The sequence below is a fragment of the Taudactylus pleione genome, unplaced genomic scaffold, assembly GCF_031769625.1.
Source record: "Taudactylus pleione unplaced genomic scaffold, aTauple2 ptg000133l, whole genome shotgun sequence".
NCBI classification, from domain to species: Eukaryota; Metazoa; Chordata; class Amphibia; order Anura; family Myobatrachidae; genus Taudactylus; species Taudactylus pleione.
Window position 1 is genome coordinate 3026391 of NW_028284535.1, and position 22448 is coordinate 3048838.

Below are 22448 nucleotides of genomic sequence, written 5' to 3' on the forward strand. Positions count from 1 at the left end.
CGATGTGCAACCAATGTGTGACCGATGTTTCTGCTTTTGTAGGTTAGAGTGCAAGATTGCGGAGGTGGGCGTCTCATTGCACAAAATGGCGGTTGAGTCATTAGCATATATCTCAAGTTCGCTGAACTGCAGTGGCAACGGGATTTGCGTCCATCTCTGAATCAGGCCTTAAGCTAAGTAGAGAGTCTGCAGCTTATTTCTAACTTGCATAGATAAGTAAAGTAACATTAATGTCACACTGCAATGGCAGCGGAATTGTGAGGGCACGCTACTGCGGCTTCCGTCACTTTTATACAGTTTTTGTGCAAATTTAAAGTGCAGAAAACAATAACGGGGACCAATAACAAGAGCCTATGGTACATTACACAACATATTTCATGTTCGCTCTACACGTTTTTCAGACACATACATATTTAATTTTTTTTTTATTTTCTCGGCTGGTGTTTTTATTTTAGACATAATTGAAGACAGCGCTAGAAAAAATGCAAAGAACGAAAAAAGAAATCACAGCATATATATTGTCTTTTATTTTTATTTGTCTTTCAAACTATTACATATTGAGGTGTGGTAAAAAAGATTGACAGTAACAAGGTCAACAGTCAATAGGTCAACACCAGATAGTCAACATGCAATAGGTTGATAAGGACAAAAGTTCCGTATAAAAGCTCAACACAAAAGTGGTTGACACCTTTTTTTTCTGTATTCTGACCCTAATCTTAACCCTAACCCTCCCGCTGGTGCCTAACCCTAACCCTCCCACTAGTGCCTAACCCTAACCCTCTCGCTGGTGCCTAACCCTAACCCTTCCGCTAGTGCCTTACCCTAACCATCCCACTAGTGCCTATCCCTAACCCTCCCGCTAGTGCCTAACCCTAGCCCTCCCGCTGGTGCCTAACCCTAACCCTCCCGGTGGAGCCTAACCCTAACCCTCCCGGTGGTGCCTAACCTTAACCCTCCCACTGGTGTCTAACCCTCCCCTAAGTGCCTAACCCTAACCCTCCCGCTAGTGCCTAACCCTCCCTCTAGTGCCTATACCTAACCCTCCCGCTGGTGCCTAACCCTTGCCCTCCTGCTGGTGCCTAACCCTAACCCACCCGGTGGAGCCTAACCATAACCCTCCCGCTGGGGCCTAACCCTAACCCTCCCCTAAGTGCCTAACCCTAACCCTCCCCTAAGTGCCTAACCCTCCCTCAGTGCCTAACCCTAACCCTCCCCTCAATGCCTAACCCTCCCACTAGTGCCTATCCTTAACCCTCCCGCTGGTGCCTAACCCTAACCCTCCCGCTAGTGCCTATCCTTAACCCTCCCAATGGTGCCTAATACTAACCCTGCCGGTGGAGCCTAACCCTCCCCTAAGTACCTAACCCTAACCCTCCTCTAAGTGCATAACCCTCCCCTAAGTGCCTAACCCTCCAGCTGGTGCCTAACCCTAACCCTCCCGGTTGAGCCTAACCCTCCCGCTGGTGCCTAACCCTAACCCTCCCGCCGGTGCCTAATCCTAACCCCCCCCTAAGTGCCTAACCCGCCTGCTTGTGCCTAACCCAAACCCTCCCACTAGTGCCTATCTCTAACCCTCCCGCTGGTGCCTTATCCTAACCCTCCTCTAAGTGCCTAACCCTTACCCTCCCACTGGTGCCTAACCCTGACCCTCCCGCTGGTGCCTAACTCTAACTCTCCCGCTGGTGCCTAACCCTCCTGCTGGTGCCTAATCCTAACCCTCCCATAAGTGCCTAACGCTAACCCTCCCCTAAGTGCCTAACCCTAACCCCCCCGCTGTAGCCTAACCCTAACCCACCCGCTGGTGCCTAACCCTAACCCTCCCGCTGGTGCCTAACCCTAACCCTCCCCTAAGTGCCTAACCCTAACCCTCCCGCTGGTGCCTAACCCTAACCCTCCCCTAAGTGCCTAACCCTAACCCTCCCCTAAGTGCCTAACCCTAACCCTCCCGCTGGTGCCTAACCCTAACCCTCCCACTGGTGCCTATCCCTAACTTTCACACTGGTGCCTAACCCTAACCCTCCCACTAGTGCCTAACCCTAACCCTCCCGCTGGTGCCTAACCCTAACCCTCCCGCTGGTGCCTAACCCTAACCCTCCCACTGGTGCCTAACCCTAACCCTCCCCTAAGTGCCTAATCCTAACCCTCCCGCTAGTGCCTAACCCTAACCCTCCCGCAAGTGCTTAACCCTAACCCTCCCGGTGGAGCCTAACCCTAACCCTCCTGCTGGGGCCTAACCCTTCCCTTAGTGCCTAACCCTAACCCTCCCCTAAGTGCCTAACCCTAACCCTCCTGCTGGTGCCTAACCCTCCCGCTGGTGCCTAACCCTAACCCCTCCTAAGTGCCTAACCCTAACCCTCCCGCTGGTGCCTAACCCTAACCCTCTCGCTAGTGCCTAACCCTAACCCCCCCCTAAGTGCCTAACCCTTCTGCTGGTGCCTAACCCTAACCCTCCCGCTGGTGCCTAACCCTAACCCTCCCGCTGGTGCCTAACCCTAACCCACCCGCTGGTGCCTAACCCTAACCCTCCCCTAAGTGCCAAACCCTAACCCTCCCACTGGTGCCTATCCCTAACTTTTCCACTGGTGCCTAACCCTCCCGCTGGTGCCTAACCCTAACCCTCCCGTAAGTGCCTAACCCTAACCCTCCCGCTGGTGCCTAACCCTAACCCTCCCGCTGGTGCCTAACCCTAACCCTCCCGCTGGTGCCTAATCCTAACCCTCCCCTAAGTGCCTAACCCTAACCCTCCCGCTAGTGCCTATCCCTAACCCTCCCGTTGGTGCCTAACCCTAACCATCCCCCTAGTGACTAACCCTATCCTTCCCCTCCGACAGCCTAACCCTCCCCCAAGCACCTAACCCTCACCCTAAACATGTTGAAAAAAAACATAAAAACATGTCTGCTGTCCATCACTGACAGACCCTGGAGTAGCATGGGATGTAGCACAAGACATAGCCGAGAGGCCTGCTAACCCAATAGTTTCCCCTATAACAACGAAGGAGCTCAAATCAGAATTATAATGTCATGCTTAATTACATGCTGCAGAGAGCACACATATGCTGGTAATCCATAATTAACAAACAATCCAATGTTTCCTCAAATGCTGCAGGCAGCATTGTAAAAGCATCTCCCACACTTAAGTGGATCACGTGACGCTCGGTGTAATTAGCGCCTGAGTGACACCACACTAGATCGTATTTTGAAATCCCAGGAAAGGACTTGAAGATCTTTTAGTCAACTTCCCCAAAGACATAACAGGATTATAACAAAGCAATATATCAATTAAATAATATCTGTTTTCATTAGAAACCGAAATTGCTTAACTCAAATTTAGCACATTACAGTTTGTGTGAAGGCATCCTGACTGCATTGAAGTGACTTTAAAATGTTATTATGTTGCCAGGTAGCAGCGGAGCATACTTATTGACTCTGGGCTTGATTCAGAGTTGTATGCTATTAGCACAGCATCAGCGCCTTGGTCTTGTGTAAGTAGGCGCCTCCTGCCGGCTTCTGTGATCTGCCGCTGCGTCAGATCACTCTGCCTTAACATCGGTCATCTGAGTCACCTACAGGTTACTCAGGACGGCTGGTGTTTTCACGCAACTGAAGCATACTTGCCGACTTTCTGGCTGCCCCATTCGGGAGGCGGCAACCAGGTCGTGCATCAGTGGGTGTGGGGGGCGGCTTAAGTGGGCAGCGTGATCTCGTCATGCCGATATTACCATCATTATAAAGCAGGGGGCGGGACAACGATGACGCGATTTAGTGCAAATAGCATCATTGTCCGTCCCCCGGACCGCCCCCTTTCACTGGCTAAGTGGCTGTTACCGGGTGCGGACGTGGGAGGCCATTCTGGGACTCGTCTACTCTAGCGGGGGCCGGGAACAGCACCCGAGTTTTGGGAGGCTTCTGGCCGTTCCCAGGAGAGTAGACGAGTATGAGCTGAAGACAGTGAATCTGCGTACAAGGACACAGACGCTGGCTTCCGCACACCCACAAAACAGGGCCGACATGCTCACATTTTCTGGGATGCTTCTTGATGCTGTCTCTGTTCCACCCCCCAAATCTGCTCATGAGCAAATCTCCTTCTGCGAGCTTGTGCCTGATCGATAGCCTGCGGCGTCCGGGCACTGCTTGCTCACTCACAGAAGTTCTGCACATGCCCAGTATAGATCCTACACATGCGCTGATCTTCAAACCACGGAGTTGTACGCGAATCATCGCGATTGTGTACAACCCTGAATTGGCCCCTTTGTCTTTTGGTGCCCCGGAAGATCTGGTGTGAGAGGCGTGGGCATGGTGCAGCTAATTTTATAATCATGGCCTCACCACCGCAATGTACTTTGTGAGTTTCCCGGAAATTACTGAGGAGTAGGTGAGTATGCAGCGGAGATGTGACGCCATTGTGGGCTGGACATTACATCCTCTACAGCACAGGTTCTCAAACTCGGTCCTCAGGAGCCCAAACAGTGCATGTTTTCCAGGTCTCCTCACAGAATTGCAAGTAAACTAATTCTCTCCACCTGCATAACTTTTAAAATGTGTCAGTGACTAATGAATACACCTGTGCACCTGCTAGGTGACCTGCAAAACATGAACTGTGTGGGGTCCTGAGGACCAAGTTTAAGAACCACTGCACTACAGTAAGACCTGCACATTCTGTCCTGTTGTTTCCATCAGGGGGGTTGCAGCAGCCAAGTAAGGTGTATCCTGGGAATTGCCCTATTTTGATCAGGCTTGGATTGCTTTGCTTTAATGGGCTTTTAATATACTGGAATTGTCCTTTAACATTATACGATAACATACTCTCCCAGAATGTCCGGGAGACTCCTGAGATAGCAGACCACCCCCTGCTTGCGCTACTCTTTGTTAGAAAGTTGGCAGGGACTTGAACATATGATTCGCACCAAATAACAGTGAGGCATCATCATCTCACAGCCCCCATTGCATGCTCAGGCTTCCAGCACTTACCCCTTGGACCTCCCTTCTGGTATCTCCCAGTAAATAAGGGCCTGATTCAGAGCCGCTCTTAAGCGGCTGCTTGTTCGCTCTGAGCGATGTTTGCCCAACTGCGCATGCGTACGGATCGTTATACGCATGCGCGAACCAGTCAGTGCGGTTGAAATTCATGTGCTCGCAAAATAGCGAATGCCTGATAATATGAGTGACAGGAGTAGGCGTATGTGGGTGGTAACGGGGGAAGGTACTTGAAAACGGGGAGTGGAGATCCGAACGCAGGCGTGCTTAAAGGTAAAAACGGGCATTTTATGGGTGTGCATAATTAATACAGCAGCGTCATTGACCACGTCACTGGGTTATTTTATAGTCAGAACTGCTCGCAAGATTGCGGTAGGAAAAACCAACCACAAGAATAGCGAGCAGCTCATACCCTGGTCGATGTACTCGATTAATCTAATAAATAGCGGACATGACGTAGGATGCGAGCGGCCAGGGGGCGTAGTTATCCAAAAAACGACCGCAAGTTTTGCTCGCTCGTTCAGACATGGAGGCGTCAACAGACCGCAAAGAGCGAACGGTTGATTTGAATAGCCAGTTAGCCACCCCTATTTTCTGAACGAGCGAGCGCTAATTGCGTCCGGCTCTGAATCAGGCCCTAAGTCCGCAAGCATAAGCAGAATATGATAACACTGAGCAATGAATCAGGATTGCAGTCTGCTGCCCAGTAGGAATAGCAGATTATTATTTTCAGATTTTAATGCCATTTTTTTTGTGTTAACTGCTTAACAAACGTGTTACTTTTTGCCAAGCAGAGTCCCACTTTATTATAGATATTTTTATAGATATTTATCCTATTATTTTGTTAGATACAGCGCTGTTCCTTTGTTTGTAGGAGAAGCTGCATAGTGAGCACAGCAGACGTACACAATGCACCTGAGCTAAGTGTGTCCAGCAATCCTCACAGCATGTGTATTTTTATGTGTGTCCAGTCTTGAATGGCCGGCTTGGAAATCCTAGCAACAAGTAAATCGATTCCTAATTTTATTAACAACTGTGGGCAATCTCCCTGGAGTTTAGATGACTGGGGTCCTAGTATTTACAGAGCTGATGGAGCAGCTTAATTAAACGCAATAATGAGAAATCTGTAAATTACAGAGTTCTAGCTGAGTCTTCCCTACCTCAGTTCAGCGAGAAACAATTAGACGCCCCACATTTCCTCCAAGGGGGTAATTTGCAAATTTCTAAGGCTGCGCTGAGAATCAATGGGCCTTGGTGAATCACCAGCGGTGCCATCCTGCAAGCATAACTGAACCCCTGTGACTGTGAATTGCACGGTATTATTACGCTGCAGAATATAATAACCCTGGGCTCTCTGTGCCAGCTCATCTGCATCTGTTTTTGTAAATAAAATATTTTCACCTTTTAAGTGGAAAACTTTATGGTCTAATAGTCACCCACTTTGCCACTTTCACCTTAACTATAGAGGGTCCTCCTCTGAAACCCCATTGCTCTTGACCTTCACAATTTAGATGGGGTGGGAATCGGGATAGTCCTGATTTAAGGGGGCTGCCCCAGCGGTTGGCACGTTTGTTCAGGATCGTGTTAAGTTTGGTGTGTCTCCACTCACCATGGTGAGCAAATGGCACCCACATCAGGAGCAGGTGTATTTAGTAAGTTTGCCAACTCAAGGTCCTTTTTGGGGGAGAAGAGACAGTTGGGGCAGTCGAGGCATGCCTCCGGGGGGAGGGTGGGTGTTTGGCATGGTCACACTAAAACTGCAATGCAATCACCATAGCTGTCGGATCATCCATTAGGCAACCTAGGCTCTGGCCTAGGGCTCAGTGGGCACTGAGGGGCACAGGTATGTTTGTTTTGTTGCTTTATTAAAGGTGGTAAGTCAGCCCAAACCAGAATGTTGCATAGGAGATGGGGGTCTTAGGAGCTCATTCAGATCCGCTCGCTAGATGCGTTCCCTTGCACCCTGCATATGCAGCGCTTGAGGTTGACTATATCCTGCCGCAAGCACTACGATCACTTCAGTGTGAAATCCCACCAAGTGACGTGTACTATGACGCTGCCTTTTAATTATGCACGCCTCTGAAACGGCGCTGAAACACTCAGGTACAGCTGCGTTCGCACCTCCACTCCCCCATTTCTAGTGGACTGCCCCTGTCACCACCCATAAACGGCCACTCCTGTCACTCATTCTGCTGGGCTGTCTATGCGCAACGAGCGAACGCACTCTGATCTTTCGCAGTGGTTTGTGCATGAGCATTGTGATGCATATGCTTGCGCAGTTTGCAACTATCGGTCAGCTACGAGCGTTCGCATCCTAGCGAGCGGGTCTGAATCAGCTCCTTAATTCAAGTCGGCATGGATCTCATTCAGAGGCGGTCACTCGGGAGCGATCGGTAGCACCCAAAGTGATCGAGAATATGCAAAACGAGCGCTCAGTCGCAACGCACATCGTAAGCGCGGAAACACAGACAACAATGAAAGCACAGCTCCTATCTCTACGGCCTAATTCAGAGTCGGTCGCAGGCGGCAACCTAAGTCAGCACGATTAACACCTGTTACAGTGTTAATTGCCTACAGACATCGGTTGAGGCAGAAACCATCACCTGCACTCGCAATGCTTAAGGTAGACCCTGGGCTACCTTTAGCACTACGAGCAGTAGCATCGTTATTGCAACAAGATGACGTGTGTGATGACTCACTCAGTAATATATGCACGCCCTTAAAACGCCCTTTTTAAGGTCAACCACGCCTATGTCCGCACCACCACACCCCCGTTCACAAGCACCTTCCCCTGTACCACCCACAAACGGCAGGAAATCTCAATCTCAGCTACAACCTCGTAGTGACTAACGATTGCGGTCGGAAAGACAGGCTTGCGCACAGCCATGTACACGCATGCGCAGTTGAAAAGAACATCGCTCGCTACGACCAATCGCTCCATGCGACCGCCTCTGAATGAGGTCCTGTATGCTGTAAGGGTCCTTGAGAAAATCAGATCCCCACAAAGCACACGTTAGAAAAGAGGTAAATAGACCAGAATAATAAATTCTCTCAATACTGCACTGAGAATATAACAAAGTTTTGATACACAGTAACAGGGTATTAGTAAAAACATGTGTAACTTTTATAATGTTGTTACAAGCAACCTCATAAGAAAGGTATCAGCACCCACAGTGGACAAAACATCACTCCATCAGAAATGCATTACACCCCTAGGCAGCCTCACTAATAAACATGCAATCGGTCGATTAATTTGCACTGCGTATGCAGTGCGCGTGCGTGAACCAGCATTTGCGATCCGAACTGCGATTGCAGAGGGTACGAAGACTCATGCAGAATGATTGACAGGAAGTACCATTTGTGGGTGGTGACGGGCAGGTGGTAGGGCGAACGCAGGCGTGCCAGTGCGTTGCAACGGCATTGCAGGGGTGTGCATAAATGATTCACTTCGTGGCCATACGCAGCCTGAGGCCTCATAGCGTGCGCTGAAGTTAGCAATTCCTGATTGAGGTCTGACCTGCCTTAGCTGTGCGTATGGGTCCGATGTTACTCGATGTTACCGATTCTTTCGCTGTGTTGCCCAAGTATACGGATGTGAGTAAGGGGAAATGGGCGTCCTTATGTTAGGATGTGATCGCAATGCGATTGCAAACATTTGCATATCACCGCTGATATTAGCAACTGTGTAGCATGCGTATTAGCAGAATAGCGATCCTTGCTGTATCAGGTCCACAGTCTGCAAGCAGAATTTGTCATTATTTCTTAATATTGTCCTAATGCCCAGTACAAATCCTTATTCTGCATGTTAAATGCAATTCTTAGTATCCACCTCTATTCTCGCCACTTATAATTTAATATTGTTTGAAAAAAAAAACAATTTAAATGCAAATTCAGTAGATATGACATGGTGACAATTGTAACGATTATCGTGGCTCGGCGAGACAGGTGGCCTGATGCAGTGTTGTACGCTAACCCGATGGTTAGTTAAAATCTCAGATGGTTTAGATTTTGCACAGGGCCCATTTATTGCATGTGCAGAATGGGTCGCAGACCCCCCCCCAAGCCTGATTGGCCTGCTGTGGCATTTGGGGGGTGGAGCAGGGGCGTGACTGGCCAGCCACCGTTCCTGGAATTGGGGGCATGTCATTCCCATTTTCTGAGAGGGACGGGGCCAGGTGCAGTTGCCAGGACCAGGCTAGTTAGCGGTAAGCTTCAGCTTCCACAGCCTGGCCAAAGGAGCAACCGTCGTGACCATCGGTCCTGTTGGTTGCTATGGTAGTCCCAGGCTGCAAACTCGGACGCAACCCTATGGGAGAGATGTACTCAGGCTAAGCGTTGGCGAGTGATACAGTGGAGAGAGATAATGTACCAGCCAATCAGCTCCTAACTGTCATTTTTCAAACACAGTCTGTAACATGACAGTTAGGAGCTGATTGGCTAGGAGTTTGGGCAGGATACATCAAAGGGAGAAATGTGGTGAAACCCCCAAAATGTGGGTTTGACAGCATTTCTCACATGCACCAAGCGATGGGTAATGCCATCTTCCTACCTATGGGGTTCTATCGGATCCCTCCCAGCACCCCCCGCAGCACGTGCGTCCTTCTGCACATGCGCAGAAGGACACCAGAGAGGCTTCTGGGTCATAGACCTGGATGTCCCTCCATTGCAAAGGGCCGCTCTTATCGAGAGAGCGGTCCTTTGTGGTGATCGTCATGCATACCGGAGTTACCAATGCCGTCATACATGTGAAGGCTGGCGGGATGCATCACATTTATTTTAGCATGTGGAAGACGGGGAGTTGTATCTGCTGCACTAGAGAGGAATTAGCAGATTAAAGGCCTGAGATGGACGCAATGCCGCTGTTTACACAGTTGACCGATTATCGGTGGCCTGAGTCGCACTGCGCACGCGTCAAGTTACATTACAGTCAGCAGTCGCAGATACTATTTTCCTGCAGTGTGATTGATGGTCGGGGAACATTTTGGGGAGGTAACCAGGGAGTGGCGGCAAAAACACAGGCGTGTCGCTACCATTTTCAGGTGGTGTCAGAGTCTGCTATCCCGTACACAGTAAACATGGCGCCAGCTTCTCAGTTCCCGCGGCCTTCTGCGGGAACTCAGGAGGCCAATTTTCTAAGGATCTGCTATCGATGCTGAGTCTTTGTACGCAGAAGCCTAGATTTTGCGAAGCTGCCTGTGGGTTTCTCAATACAAATCTAGGCAGCTGCGACATTTGCATATTCTCGTACATCCACTGCGTACACAGACACAGCGGTGGCGGCTGCATTTGCGTCTAATCTCTGAATCAGGCGCTATAAGATGACAACTCGCACTTTTTTGCATTCACTTTTTTTTAGGTGTTAATTACGCCCATTTTGCTATCTACTCTGCAGGAGCCCCTATGCTTACTAATAAAACTGATCTTGTCTAATTAAACAGAAAAATTAATGAGACCACATATAGTGTTGAAAATAGGTTACGCTTCAATCGCAGTACAACTTCTGTTTTATTATGCTTCCAGCTCTTTACATATACAGTACCCTACATAGTATCTGCTGTCAGAACTCCTAAAATATACAGTATTTGCCTTTATCTGTAAGCCGAGCTGCTATAAGAGGCATTTTATGTGCTGTGCTGGATAAATACACTGTATGCTGTACTATACTGTACTGTATGTAAATATGTCATGTTATCCGCTGCTATATTTGGATGTGTAAGTGTGCAGAAGACGATCTGCCTGACCCCCTTTCCTCTTCCCTGGCTAATTAATTTCAGTGAGAATGTACTGGAAACATTTCTAGCAAATTTACTGTGAAATTGTCCTCGCCCTGTAATTCATTAGCGCAGCGTGAAGATCCCTCTCGCAGACCCTAACCCTAGTATTTGTTGAAGCATTCATTTAAATCTATGCTCACGCTACAGTACGAGACACACTAGATAGCAGCCAGAAACTCTTCTCTGTTGAGGATTTAGTGAAGCTCTATTAAGGTGCCCATACACGGTGCGATATGCGCCTTGCGACCCGACCTGCGATCCGACGGCCGACATATCGGGCGGTCCCCACACCGCCCGTTATGCCTGCACCTCCCTCCCCCAACCGCATAGCGCTGCATCCCCAAATCAAGGGAACTTGCCATAAGATCTGGAGGTGCGATGGACAACGCCACAGGAGCGCTCACTGGCTGATATCATGCCCACACACGGTATGATATAGCATCGATATCGTACCATTCTGTCGGATCGGCTGCTATATCACACAGGGTATGGGCACCTTAAGACATCCCATTAATTGCTAAACAGTCCTGACCTCATAATGCAGGAGACCCCTTCAGTCACAAATTATTGTGTGAGAGAATCGGTTGTTCCTGATTAGGGGGCCATGGCTGATACGATCCAGAGGTGTATGTCCTCGGTTTGGCAAAATATTTTTTTACTGAGATTTTCCTTTCACATTTGGGTCCTGATATAGAGTTGCACTAAATTTCACTTTGCGGATAGATCTCAAGATTCTTAAAAACTGTGTATGCATAGAGGCCTGCACACGCAATATTGAGCAACTATGTATTTCCTCTTGGCATGTAAGCTCTCACGAGCAGGGCCGGACTGGCCATCGGGCACTTCTGGGAAATGCTCAAGGAGGGTGGAAGTGCCCCCGTCCTCCACCCCCCGCCTCCGATTCACCATGTGAACTCAGGGAGATGGAAGGGGTGGAGATAGTGATAAGCCGGTGCGCTGTGCTCGGCCAGGAAGAGACGGGGGCGTGCCGCGAGCCCAGGCCCCCCGTGACTCATGGCACGCCCCCTTGAAACAACCACGGCACCTTGGCGAGCCAGCGCACAGGGCGGACTGCTAGGATCTATAGCCCCAGCCCGTCCCTGGGCAGGACCCTCCTTATTAATTTTCATCCCTAGCTCTATCTTTGCCTTAGTGCTCCTTGTCACTTATCGTGCTGTTATAGCTCTTTACCTGCTTTGTCTCTTATCGAGGCGGAGCAGGAAGCAATAACTTAGAGATGTATTACCATCTTTGCCGCTGGAGTGGGAAAGAGAAAACTGCCCACTCCAGCGATCTGTGCAAGACCCACAGCGCATCAGCCTACCACCAGGACGGCCCCACTGAGCATGCGCTAGATCTCACACATTGCAAGATCTCACACACAGCTGGACCCCAACAAGAAGTTGCAGAGCTGTCCTTTGATTCCGGGTGCTGAAAGCATTCCAAAGTTCATGTGTAAATGTGGTGAATTACCACATCCACTATATATTTCATAGCACATTACAGAGAAAACCTAACATCATTATGTGCTATTACATATACTATATTACAGAGTATTAAAGAGCAATGACATCTGCATAGCAACGGGAATCTACAGAACTGACCAATGGATGCTCAGAATAGAGGGATGAGCAGAGTATCATATCTACTGTATGTATGCAGCTTGTTAGTGCTGGATAAGGACAATAGGTTAGTAAATAAAAAAAAAATCTAAAAATAAAATACCATTATGGGGTTGGGGGTGGTAATTATGTGCTTGAGGCAGTGAAGGGATATTTATCTTTTAAGTGGGCAATCCCATTAAAGCTGACTGAGTGTCTGGGATAGTGAGTTTCTGGGATAGTGTCGGCATTGGGATAGTGAGATTGCTTTAGTGCTGTCAGTGGTTCCAAAACTGTGTGCCCTGCTACCCTGATTCGGCCAGGCATATTTGTAGGGGATGGGTAGGGGATGGCGGCACTCGGGATCCCAGCGGTCAGAATCCCGATGCCGGCATCCCGACAGGGTTAGGATACTGACACATGTTGGTTCGGTATCCTAACTGACCCCCTCTCCCTAACCCACCCAACCCGGTGTCTAAACCTAACCTCCCCCCCTTAGTGCCTAAACCTAACCTCCCCCTCCCCGCACCCTAAACCTAACCCTCCCCCCTTAGTGCCTAACCCTCCCCCTAGTGCCTAACTCTAACCCTTACCCAGCACCGGGATTCTGGCAAGTGTCGGCATTCCGTTGTCGGCATTCTGGTGTCGGACACCCACTGCCTGTTAGCATTAGAGAGGCCACATGCAGCCATTTACATACTCTGCACTGTGTAGCCCCCCACTATACTCACCTCCTCCATGTGGCTTCCCCCACACCTTATATCTCAGCATACCTTGCATTGGTGTCTCTGTCTCGAACTGTGTGTGTACTAGGGGTGTGCACCGGCCACTTTTCGTGTTTTGTGTTTTGGTTTTGGATCTGGATCTTTCTTCGTGTTTTGGATCTGGATTGGTTTTGCCAAAACCACCCTTCCGTGTTTTGGGTTCTGGGTTTTGTGTTTTGGATCTGTATTTTTTTGAAAAAAATCATAAAAACAGCTAAAATCACAGAATTTGTAGGTTTTTCTGCTCCTATGCTATTATTAACCTCAATAACCTTAATTTCCACTCATTTCCAGTCTATTCTGAATACCTCACACCTCACAATAGTGTTTTTATGTCCAAAAGGTTGCACCGAGGTAGCTGGATGACTATGCTAAGCGACACGAGTGGGCGGCACAAACACGTGACCCATCTAGGCGTGAAACTGCAGTGGCAGACAGGATGGCATTGAAAAACTAGGCCCCAAACTGTACATAATGCAAAGAAAAAAAAGAGGTGCAAGATGGAATTGTCCTTGGGCCCTCCCACCCACCCTTATGTTGTATAAACAGGACATGCACACTTTAACAAACCAATCATTTCAGTGCCAGGGTCTGCCACACAACTGTGGCTGAAATGATTGGTTCGTTTGGGCCCCCACAAAACAAGCTGGCAATTTATCTGTCCCTGCACAAACTGGCTCTACGGAGGCAAGATGTCATCCTCATCCTCCTCATCCACCGATTCCTCACCCTCTTCAGTGTGTACATCCTCATCCTCACAGAGTATTAATTCGTCCCTGCTGGAACCACAGGTCCCTCTGTACGTTCTGGAGGCTGGTCTCCCTGGAAGAGTTGATAATTCATTTTATGAACATCATCTTCTCCACATTTTGTGGAAGCAACCTCCTACGCCTTTCGCTGACAAGGTTCCCGGCTGCACTAAACACTCTTTCGGAGTACACACTGGAGGGGGGGCAACTCAGGTAAAATAGAGCCAGTTTGTACAGGGACCTCCAAATTGCTTCTTTTTCCTGCCAGTACAGGTACGGACTGTCTGACATGCCTACTTGGATGCTGTCACCGATGTAATCCTTTAACAGACAGACGCACGCTTGTCGCTGCTGCTTTGAGGATGCAAGTGCGGCTACAGCCCACACAATTCACAAAGACAGAAAAAAGAAGAAGAATATTTTTATTGTTTGTGTAGCACACTTTGAGGGTGTCACCACCCTTTAACAGACAGACGCACGCTTGTCGCTGCTGCTTTAAGGATGCAGGTGCGGCTACAGCCCACACATTTCACAAAGACCGAAAAAAACGAACAATATTTTAATTGTTTGTGTAGCACACTTTGAGGGTGTCACCACCCTTTAACAGACAGACGCACGCTTGTCGCTGCTGCTTTAAGGATGCAGGTGCGGCTACAGCCCACACAATTCACAAAGACAGAAAAAAGAAGAAGAATATTTTTATTGTTTGTGTAGCACACTTTGAGGGTGTCACCACCCTTTAACAGACAGACGCACGCTTGTCGCTGCTGCTTTGAGGATGCAAGTGCGGCTACATCGCACACAAGTCACAAACACATTAAAAAAATAGTTTTTTATTTTTTGGAGCACTTTGAGAGTTACACCACCCTTTAACAGACAGACGCACGCTTGTCGCTGCTGCTTTAAGGATGCAGGTGCGGCTAGAGCCCACACATTTCACAAAGACCGAAAAAAAAGAACAATATTTTAATTGTTTGTGTAGAACACTTTGAGGTGTCACCACCCTTTAACAGACAGACGCACGCTTGTCGCTGCTGCTTTAAGGATGCAGGTGCGGCTACAGCCCACACAATTCACATAGACAGAAAAAAGAAGAAGAATATTTTTATTGTTTGTGTAGCACACTTTGAGGGTGTCACCACCCTTTAACAGACAGACGCACGCTTGTCGCTGCTGCTTTAAGGATGCAGGTGCGGCTACAGCCCACACAATTCACATAGACAGAAAAAAGAAGAAGAATATTTTTATTGTTTGTGTAGCACACTTTGAGGGTGTCACCACCCTTTAACAGACAGACGCACGCTTGTCGCTGCTGCTTTAAGGATACAGGTGCGGCTACAGCCCACACAATTCACATAGACAGAAAAAAGAAGAATATTTTTATTGTTTGTGTAGCACACTTTGAGGGTGTCACCACCCTATAACAGACAGATGCACGCTTGTCGCTGTGCTTTAAGGATGCAGGTGCGGCTACAGCCCACACATTTCACAAAGACCAAAAAAAAAAGAACAATATTTTAATTGTTTGTGTAGCACACTTTGAGGGTGTCACCACCCTTTAACAGACAGACGCACGCTTGTCGCTGCTGCTTTAAGGATGCAGGTGCGGCTACAGCCCACACAATTCACAAAGACAGAAAAAAGAAGAATATTTTTATTGTTTGTGTAGCACACTTTGAGGGTGTCACCACCCTTTAACAGACAGACGCACGCTTGTCGCTGCTGCTTTGAGGATGCAAGTGCGGCTACATCGCACACAAGTCACAAACACATTAAAAAATAGTTTTTTATTTTTTGGAGCACTTTGAGAGTTACACCACCCTTTAACAGACAGACGCACGCTTGTCGCTGCTGCTTTAAGGATGCAGGTGCGGCTACAGCCCACACAATTCACAAAGACAGAAAAAAGAAGAATATTTTAATTGTTTGTGTAGCACACTTTGAGGGTGTCACCACCCTTTAACAGACAGACGCACGCTTGTCGCTGCTGCTTTAAGGATGCAGGTGCGGCTACAGCCCACACAATTCACAAAGACAGAAAAAAGAAGAATATTTTTATTGTTTGTGTAGCACACTTTGAGGGTGTCACCACCCTTTAACAGACAGACGCACGCTTGTCGCTGCTGCTTTGAGGATGCAAGTGCGGCTACATCGCACACAAGTCACAAACACATTAAAAAATAGTTTTTTATTTTTTGGAGCACTTTGAGAGTTACACCACCCTTTAACAGACAGACGCACGCTTGTCGCTGCTGCTTTAAGGATGCAGGTGCGGCTACAGCCCACACAATTCACAAAGACCGAAAAAAAAGAACAATATTTTAATTGTTTGTGTAGCACACTTTGAGGGTGTCACCACCCTTTAACAGACAGACGCACGCTTGTCGCTGCTGCTTTGAGGATGCAGGTGGAATCTAGACGGGATTTGGAACCGAGGACACACTACCTCCATCAATTGTCTAAATCACACTGCACTAATGTCGGATACCGGACGCACGTCTAACACCAACATAGCAGTCAAGGCCTCAGTTATACGTTTTGCTTCAGGATGACTGCTGTCGTACTTCATCCTCATCGCTAGGGACTGTTGGAGGGTCAATTGTTTAGTAAAAGTAGTGATGTTCCTACTTCCTCTCTGGGATGATGAACAACTCCCAGCAGCAGCAACAGCACTAGGAGGAAGTGGTTCTTGATCTTTCCCTATTTTATTTTTATCGGAGAAAGTTTGGTCCTCCATTTATGTTATATTGATATATATACGTGCGGCTAAAGCGCACACAAACACAGAAAATATTTTTTTATTTTTGCTGGAGAGTAGTGCACTTTGTGGGTTACACCACCCTTTAAGAAATGAGCCAACCGGCTCTTTACTTATGGGACACAGGCGCACGCTTGGCGCTGCTCCTTTGTTGATGCACGTGCAGCCACAGTGCACACAAGTCACAAACACAGAAAATATATATTTTTTTGGTTTGGACTGGAGTGTACTTTCGGGGGTTACAGCACCCTTTAACGGTCAAGCCAGCCGGCCCTTTACTTATGACACAGGCGCACGCTTGGCACTACTTTGATGATGCACGTGCGGCTACTGCGCACACAATTCACAAACACAGAAAATAATTTTTTTTTTTGTTTGGACTGGAGTGTACTTTCGGGGGTTACAGCACCCTTAACGGTCAAGCCAGCCGGCCCTTTACTTATGACACAGGCGCACGCTTGGCACTACTTTGTTGATGCACGTGCGGCTACTGCGCACACAATTCACAAACACAGAAAATAATTTTTTTTTGGTTTGGACTGGAGTGTACTTTCGGGGGTTACAGCACCCTTCAACGGTCAAGCCAGCCGGCCCTTTACTTATGACACAGGCGCACGCTTGGCACTACTTTGTTGATGCACGTGCGGCTACTGCGCACACAATTCACAAACACAGAAAATATATTATTTTTTTAGCACTTGGGGGGAGCACCCCTGATGGACAGAGCACCCCCTGGACAACACTACAGCACTCCTTTAGGACTGGGACACTGCACAGGACTTTGGAGTGGACACAGCCCCTATGGAGAACTGACTGCACAACACAGTCCAGCCAGCCCCTATGGACTTTGAAGTAGTGGACAACAGCAGCACTACACTACACTACACAGCCCTAACTCCCACCCTCCCTCTTCACAGCCGAGTGAGAAAATGGCGCCGACGCGGGTACCTTATATAGGATCCAAAACCCGCGAGACTCGGAAGGCGGGATGATGACGTTTTGCCTCGATTTCAGATCCGAGTCAGGCGGGAAAAGTCGAGCCTGACTCGGATCAGACTCGGATCGGGGGGGCTCGGGGGGGTTCGGATTTCAGAAATCCGAACCCGCTCACCCCTAGTGTGTACCTATCTGTATCTCCCCATATGTGGCTATCTGGGCCACCCTTTGTGTGTTTACCCCCCTCCCCCACACACACACTGTACCTTCTTATTTCCTCCATCTCCTCCCACAACCCACTCTCCACTTGCACCAGACCTTCTCCCCATTGCTCTTCCACATCTCCTCCTCTTCATACCTTTTTTTACTCCTCTGTTAGATGTGATAGGTAGAACCAGAAATGGTCACTGCCAGTCAGAATAGATGTGGACAAACAGAATCACAAACACATGCAACACCACGTAACTGAACCTAAGGAAGTCAGGTACGCACAATGTTATGAAAGACGAAATCTGAATAGGATTAAGGATAGATAAGATTGCTGGTTTTCCGCTGGTGTGTGTGGTCATGACAGCCTTGTTGCTGGGTAAATGTTGTGTGATCAGCTGGTTTGATTAACCAATGAGATTGCTAGGAGGAGCAGTTAGACTTTGGTATATATTGGTCTGCTGGAAAACTACCCAGCCTTTTTAGCTGGAATAGCTGAGTATCTGTAGCGTTATAAAAAGTGTTATACGCCTGTGTTTTATTTCCTGTCAATATCTTGTCCCCTCTTACTCCAACAAGCCCCGTCCCCGTCGCACTGCACCCCCACCCCGATGGTTATCGGAGTTGCCTGCTCGCTGCGTGCGGTTCCTGCCCGATCTTCATCCCCTCATCCTCCCTCCTCATGCTGTCCCCGGGCGGGTCCTCTAGCCCCCCCTTGCAGTCCCCCAGCAGCCGCCGGCTATGCCTCCTCAGGTGCGTGCGCTCCCTCTCCGGGCGCTCTCACTACAAGCCCAGCTTCCCCCTCCCCCTCGTCCTTCTTCTTCCACCCCGGCCGATGGTTTGGCGACGTCCCAGTCTCCACCTCCCCACACCACCAGCCTCGTCCCCCCGTCACACACCTCCCCCGCTACCTTGCCCTCCGCTGTCCTTACTGCAGCCCTCCACCATTCCTCCTCCCCCGTCCCACCACCCTTCTCTGCCTCACAATGCCGGGGCCGCTCACTCGGGCCACCCGGCGCCTACATCCACCTGGGGGGGTTTGAATCACATGATGACAACCTCCGCCTGGCCTTCCACTGGGTCGGGGGCCGTCTTGTCTTCCCCACACTTCACGTCCCCTGCCTCGCTGGTCCCAGGTGGTCACTCCGGCCTTGCTTATGCAGCAGGCCCGGCGGCCATCTTGCAGCAAGCGGCCATCTTAGGATCCAGCTTTCCGTATTTTTCTGGCACTGTAAGCCAGGTTCCCGGCGGTTTGCCTCCGCGCATTGCACCTACTGGCTGGCACCCTGCACAGAGTGTTGGGGTGTTTTTTAGTCACATCCCACCGGCTTCTATTCAGTCCCCATGGTACACTTCAGCTGGCAGCCAGACATCCACATACAGTACGCCAGTACCCCTTTCACCGATGAAATGAAAAAAAGTTTTACTCAGGCCAAAAAGACGGGGGGCATTGGGGAGGATGCCTTTTGCAACTTTAAAAACTGGTTGAAGGGCAAGCTCATATTCGCGACATGTTATTTGGAGACTAGGGCTAAGGAGCATGTAAACATTATTAGATATTTATTTTTGGTTCTAGACGTGTTCGTCCGGTCTCGTAATTTGGCATGGCATGAATATGATTCACAGTTTAGGAAGAAGCATGACGGTGCTCTTGTCATTCCGTTTGGCGTCAAAGACGTGGAGGTGTGGCTAGAAGTGTCGCAACAACGTCGACCCCCCTTGGACGGGGTGCCGTAAGAGCTATGCGGCCAGTAAGCCGGGGGCGACAGGAGGGGGCGAGAAGAAAATGTTTTGCCTACAATGACTCCAGGTGTACGAGGGGGTCGGGTTGTCGTTTTCGCCACTCCTGTCATCTCTACGGAGGTGAGCATCCACCAAGGACTGTCGACGTGGGGCGGGAAGTGTGTCTCATGACCGAGGCGAAGGCCCCAAGGGAACTGGTTAAAGCTAGTTCTCCCGTCTGTTTGGCTTCTCTTACTAGATGGTTACAGTTATACCCTCTTCGGGAGGATTCATTATTCTTCATGGATGGTTTTTCGTACGGTTTTTGTTTACCTATAGTTGGGCCATTGCAATCTTTTGATGATACTTTGGGTGTAGTGCCCAATTTTGGTCATGGCGCATTGAACTAGATATAGAAGCGGCCTTTCGTTTATTACCAATGCACCCGGAAGCTATGAAATTCATGGGTTTTCGTCTGGATTCAGGTTACTTTGTAGAAAAATGTTTGCCCATGGGTTGCGTGGTTTCCTGTGCCTATTTTGAGAAATTCAGTTCCTTTCTGCAATGTTGTCTTCATGCCGGAACGAGGCAAACGGGCGTGGCACACTATTTGGATGATTTTCTCTTTATAGGCCCGGGAGAGAGTGACGTCCGTTCCGACCTCCTCTTTTCTGCTCAGGCCCTGTTTAAGGTGTTAGGAGTTCCCATTGCTCATGAGAAGACAGAGGGTCCGGTGTCTTGCTTATCATTTTTAGGAATCGAGATAGACACGGTGGCGGGTTGTTGTAGGCTACCGCGTGACAAAGTAGAGAAATTGCTGGAACTCATTGCAGTTTGCTTAGCGGTAGACTTGGTTAGGTTACGTAGAGTTCAGTCACTTCTAGGTTCCTTAAGTTTTGCTTGCCGGATCATTCCTATGGGTAGAGTCTTTTTGCAGGAAATTGGAGAGGGCCACAGCCGGGGGTATCCGACCGCATCATCATGTTCGTTTGTCAGTGGAGATAAAGATGATCTTCATATTTGGGCCAGGTTTTTGGTCCATTTCAATGGCGAGCGTATATGGCCATCGCCTCCGGTAGCGAACGGTCTGTTGCAACCTTTTGCTGATGCAGCTGGATCGTCCGGTTTTGGGGCCTTTTTCAATGGGGAATGGTGTGCTGTTCCATGGCCTCTAGATTGGCGCAAGGAGGGTTTGACAAGCAATTTGTTGCTGATTGTCGTAGCAGTTGAACTCTGGTCCGTGCGACTGACTGTCATGTAATTTTTTGGTGCGACAATCACGCCATCAACATCCAGTGCTCGTCTTCACCTTTTGTGTTGCGTTTTACTTCGCCATTTAGTTTTGCGCTGCCTGGAGTTTAATATCAGATTTAGGGCTAGACATGTACCAGGTGTGTTTAACGAGATTGCTGATGCACTGTCTCGTTTTCAATTTGCGCGCTTTCGAGCACTTGTACCGTCGGCTTCTGATGTTGGTTTGGTGTGCCCCCGTTTGTGTGGCAGATAATCAGGCCGGCTTAGAAGGTTTTGTGCTACAATTGCTTGCTCCATCAACTCTCCTGAGCTTATTCAGCCGCCTGGCGGGATTGGTGCACCCATAGTGCACTCCCGGATATGGAGGGTAAGTCTCCGAAAGAGTTGATTTCCTCCTTTGTTGGGGATAGATATCAACGAGGTAGATCCAGGGCCGTTATGGGGTCTGCGCTTGTGGGGGTCTCCTTCTTTTGTAAGCTTAGAGGTTTATACGATCCCACCAAGTCTTTTATGCTAGTGAAGGCCCTGAAAGGTTGGGGTGAAGGGGTCACCCGCTCACGCTGACTCTCGTCGGCCGGTGGATTTTCAACTTTTGTCAGATTTGTTAGCAGTGATGGAAAAGGTAGCTTCTGATATGTTTGAGGCCTCTCTTTTTCGTCTGGCTTTTTCGGTTGCATTTTTTTGGGCTTTCCAGGTTAGTGAGTTAGTGGCGGTCAATAAAACATCCACTTCCTCCGGGCTCTTGTTTAAGGACATCGTTTTTAGAGATTCGGCGGTGCTTTGCAAACTCCGATACTCTAAAAAGGACCAAAAGGGTAGGGGTAAATGGGTTATCCTAGCGAAGCATCAAGATTTGGCTATTTGTCCTGCATGCCAAGCTTCTCATTATTTGGAGTTGCGCCCAACTGGGGGGGTCACAATGGTTGCTGCATGCAGATCGTATGCCCCTTATTAAGTTTCAATTTGCCGCAGTCTATAAAAAAGGTTTGATGGAGTTAGGGGTAAATCCTTCAGAGTATGGTACCCATTCATTTAGTATTGGGGCTGCTACTTGCGCAGCTCTATCGGGGGCATCTCCTGAGTCCATTCAACAGGTAGGGCGCTGGAAGTCTGCTACTTATAAGAAATATGTGTGTTGTGAGAAGTTGTAGGTGCGCACCTTGCGTCAACCTGAAAACGTTGCTTACTCGCCAATCGTTGAATGGCTAGCATTCAACAATTGGTGGTGTGAAGGGATTTTTTAAATTTTTCCTCCCAGGAGCAATGATCTGGCCTACTTTGGTTGACGGGTAAGTTTTTTAGTTTTTCTTCTTCACTTGGGTTCCTGTTTCCCCCTTGTTACGCATCCCTGCTAGTCAGTTGCTATGTGTTGTTTATTAAGTTGTGTCTGTTTGACTCGGGTTTGGTGTGGTTCTCATGGTCAGGGTTTCTTCTTGTTTCACAGCGATGACAGAGGAAGATGGACAGGTGTGGCTTGTGGGCCATTCTTATATTTTTTGGGCGGAAAAACATGTTTTGGCACGCGTCATGCTTTGTCACCTAGTGGACGCAGGGTGCGGTGGATTGGTGTGAGAGGTTTGCATGTTGAGGCTGTGTTGGCATTGATTGTTTCCTTGGTGACAAAATGGGGAGTGCCAGAATTTCTTGTTTTGCATGTTGGAGGGAATGATGTAGGTCATTTGAAAGGTGTCGAGTTGATTGTTAAGCTA

General features: G+C 48.8%; 1 protein-coding gene across 4 annotated transcripts in view; it reads right to left on the minus strand.

Annotated features, from left to right (window-relative positions):
• CPNE9 (copine family member 9) overlaps positions 1–22448 on the minus strand; it is a 384344-nt gene that overhangs the window by 246171 nt on the left and 115725 nt on the right. The window lies entirely within an intron of this gene.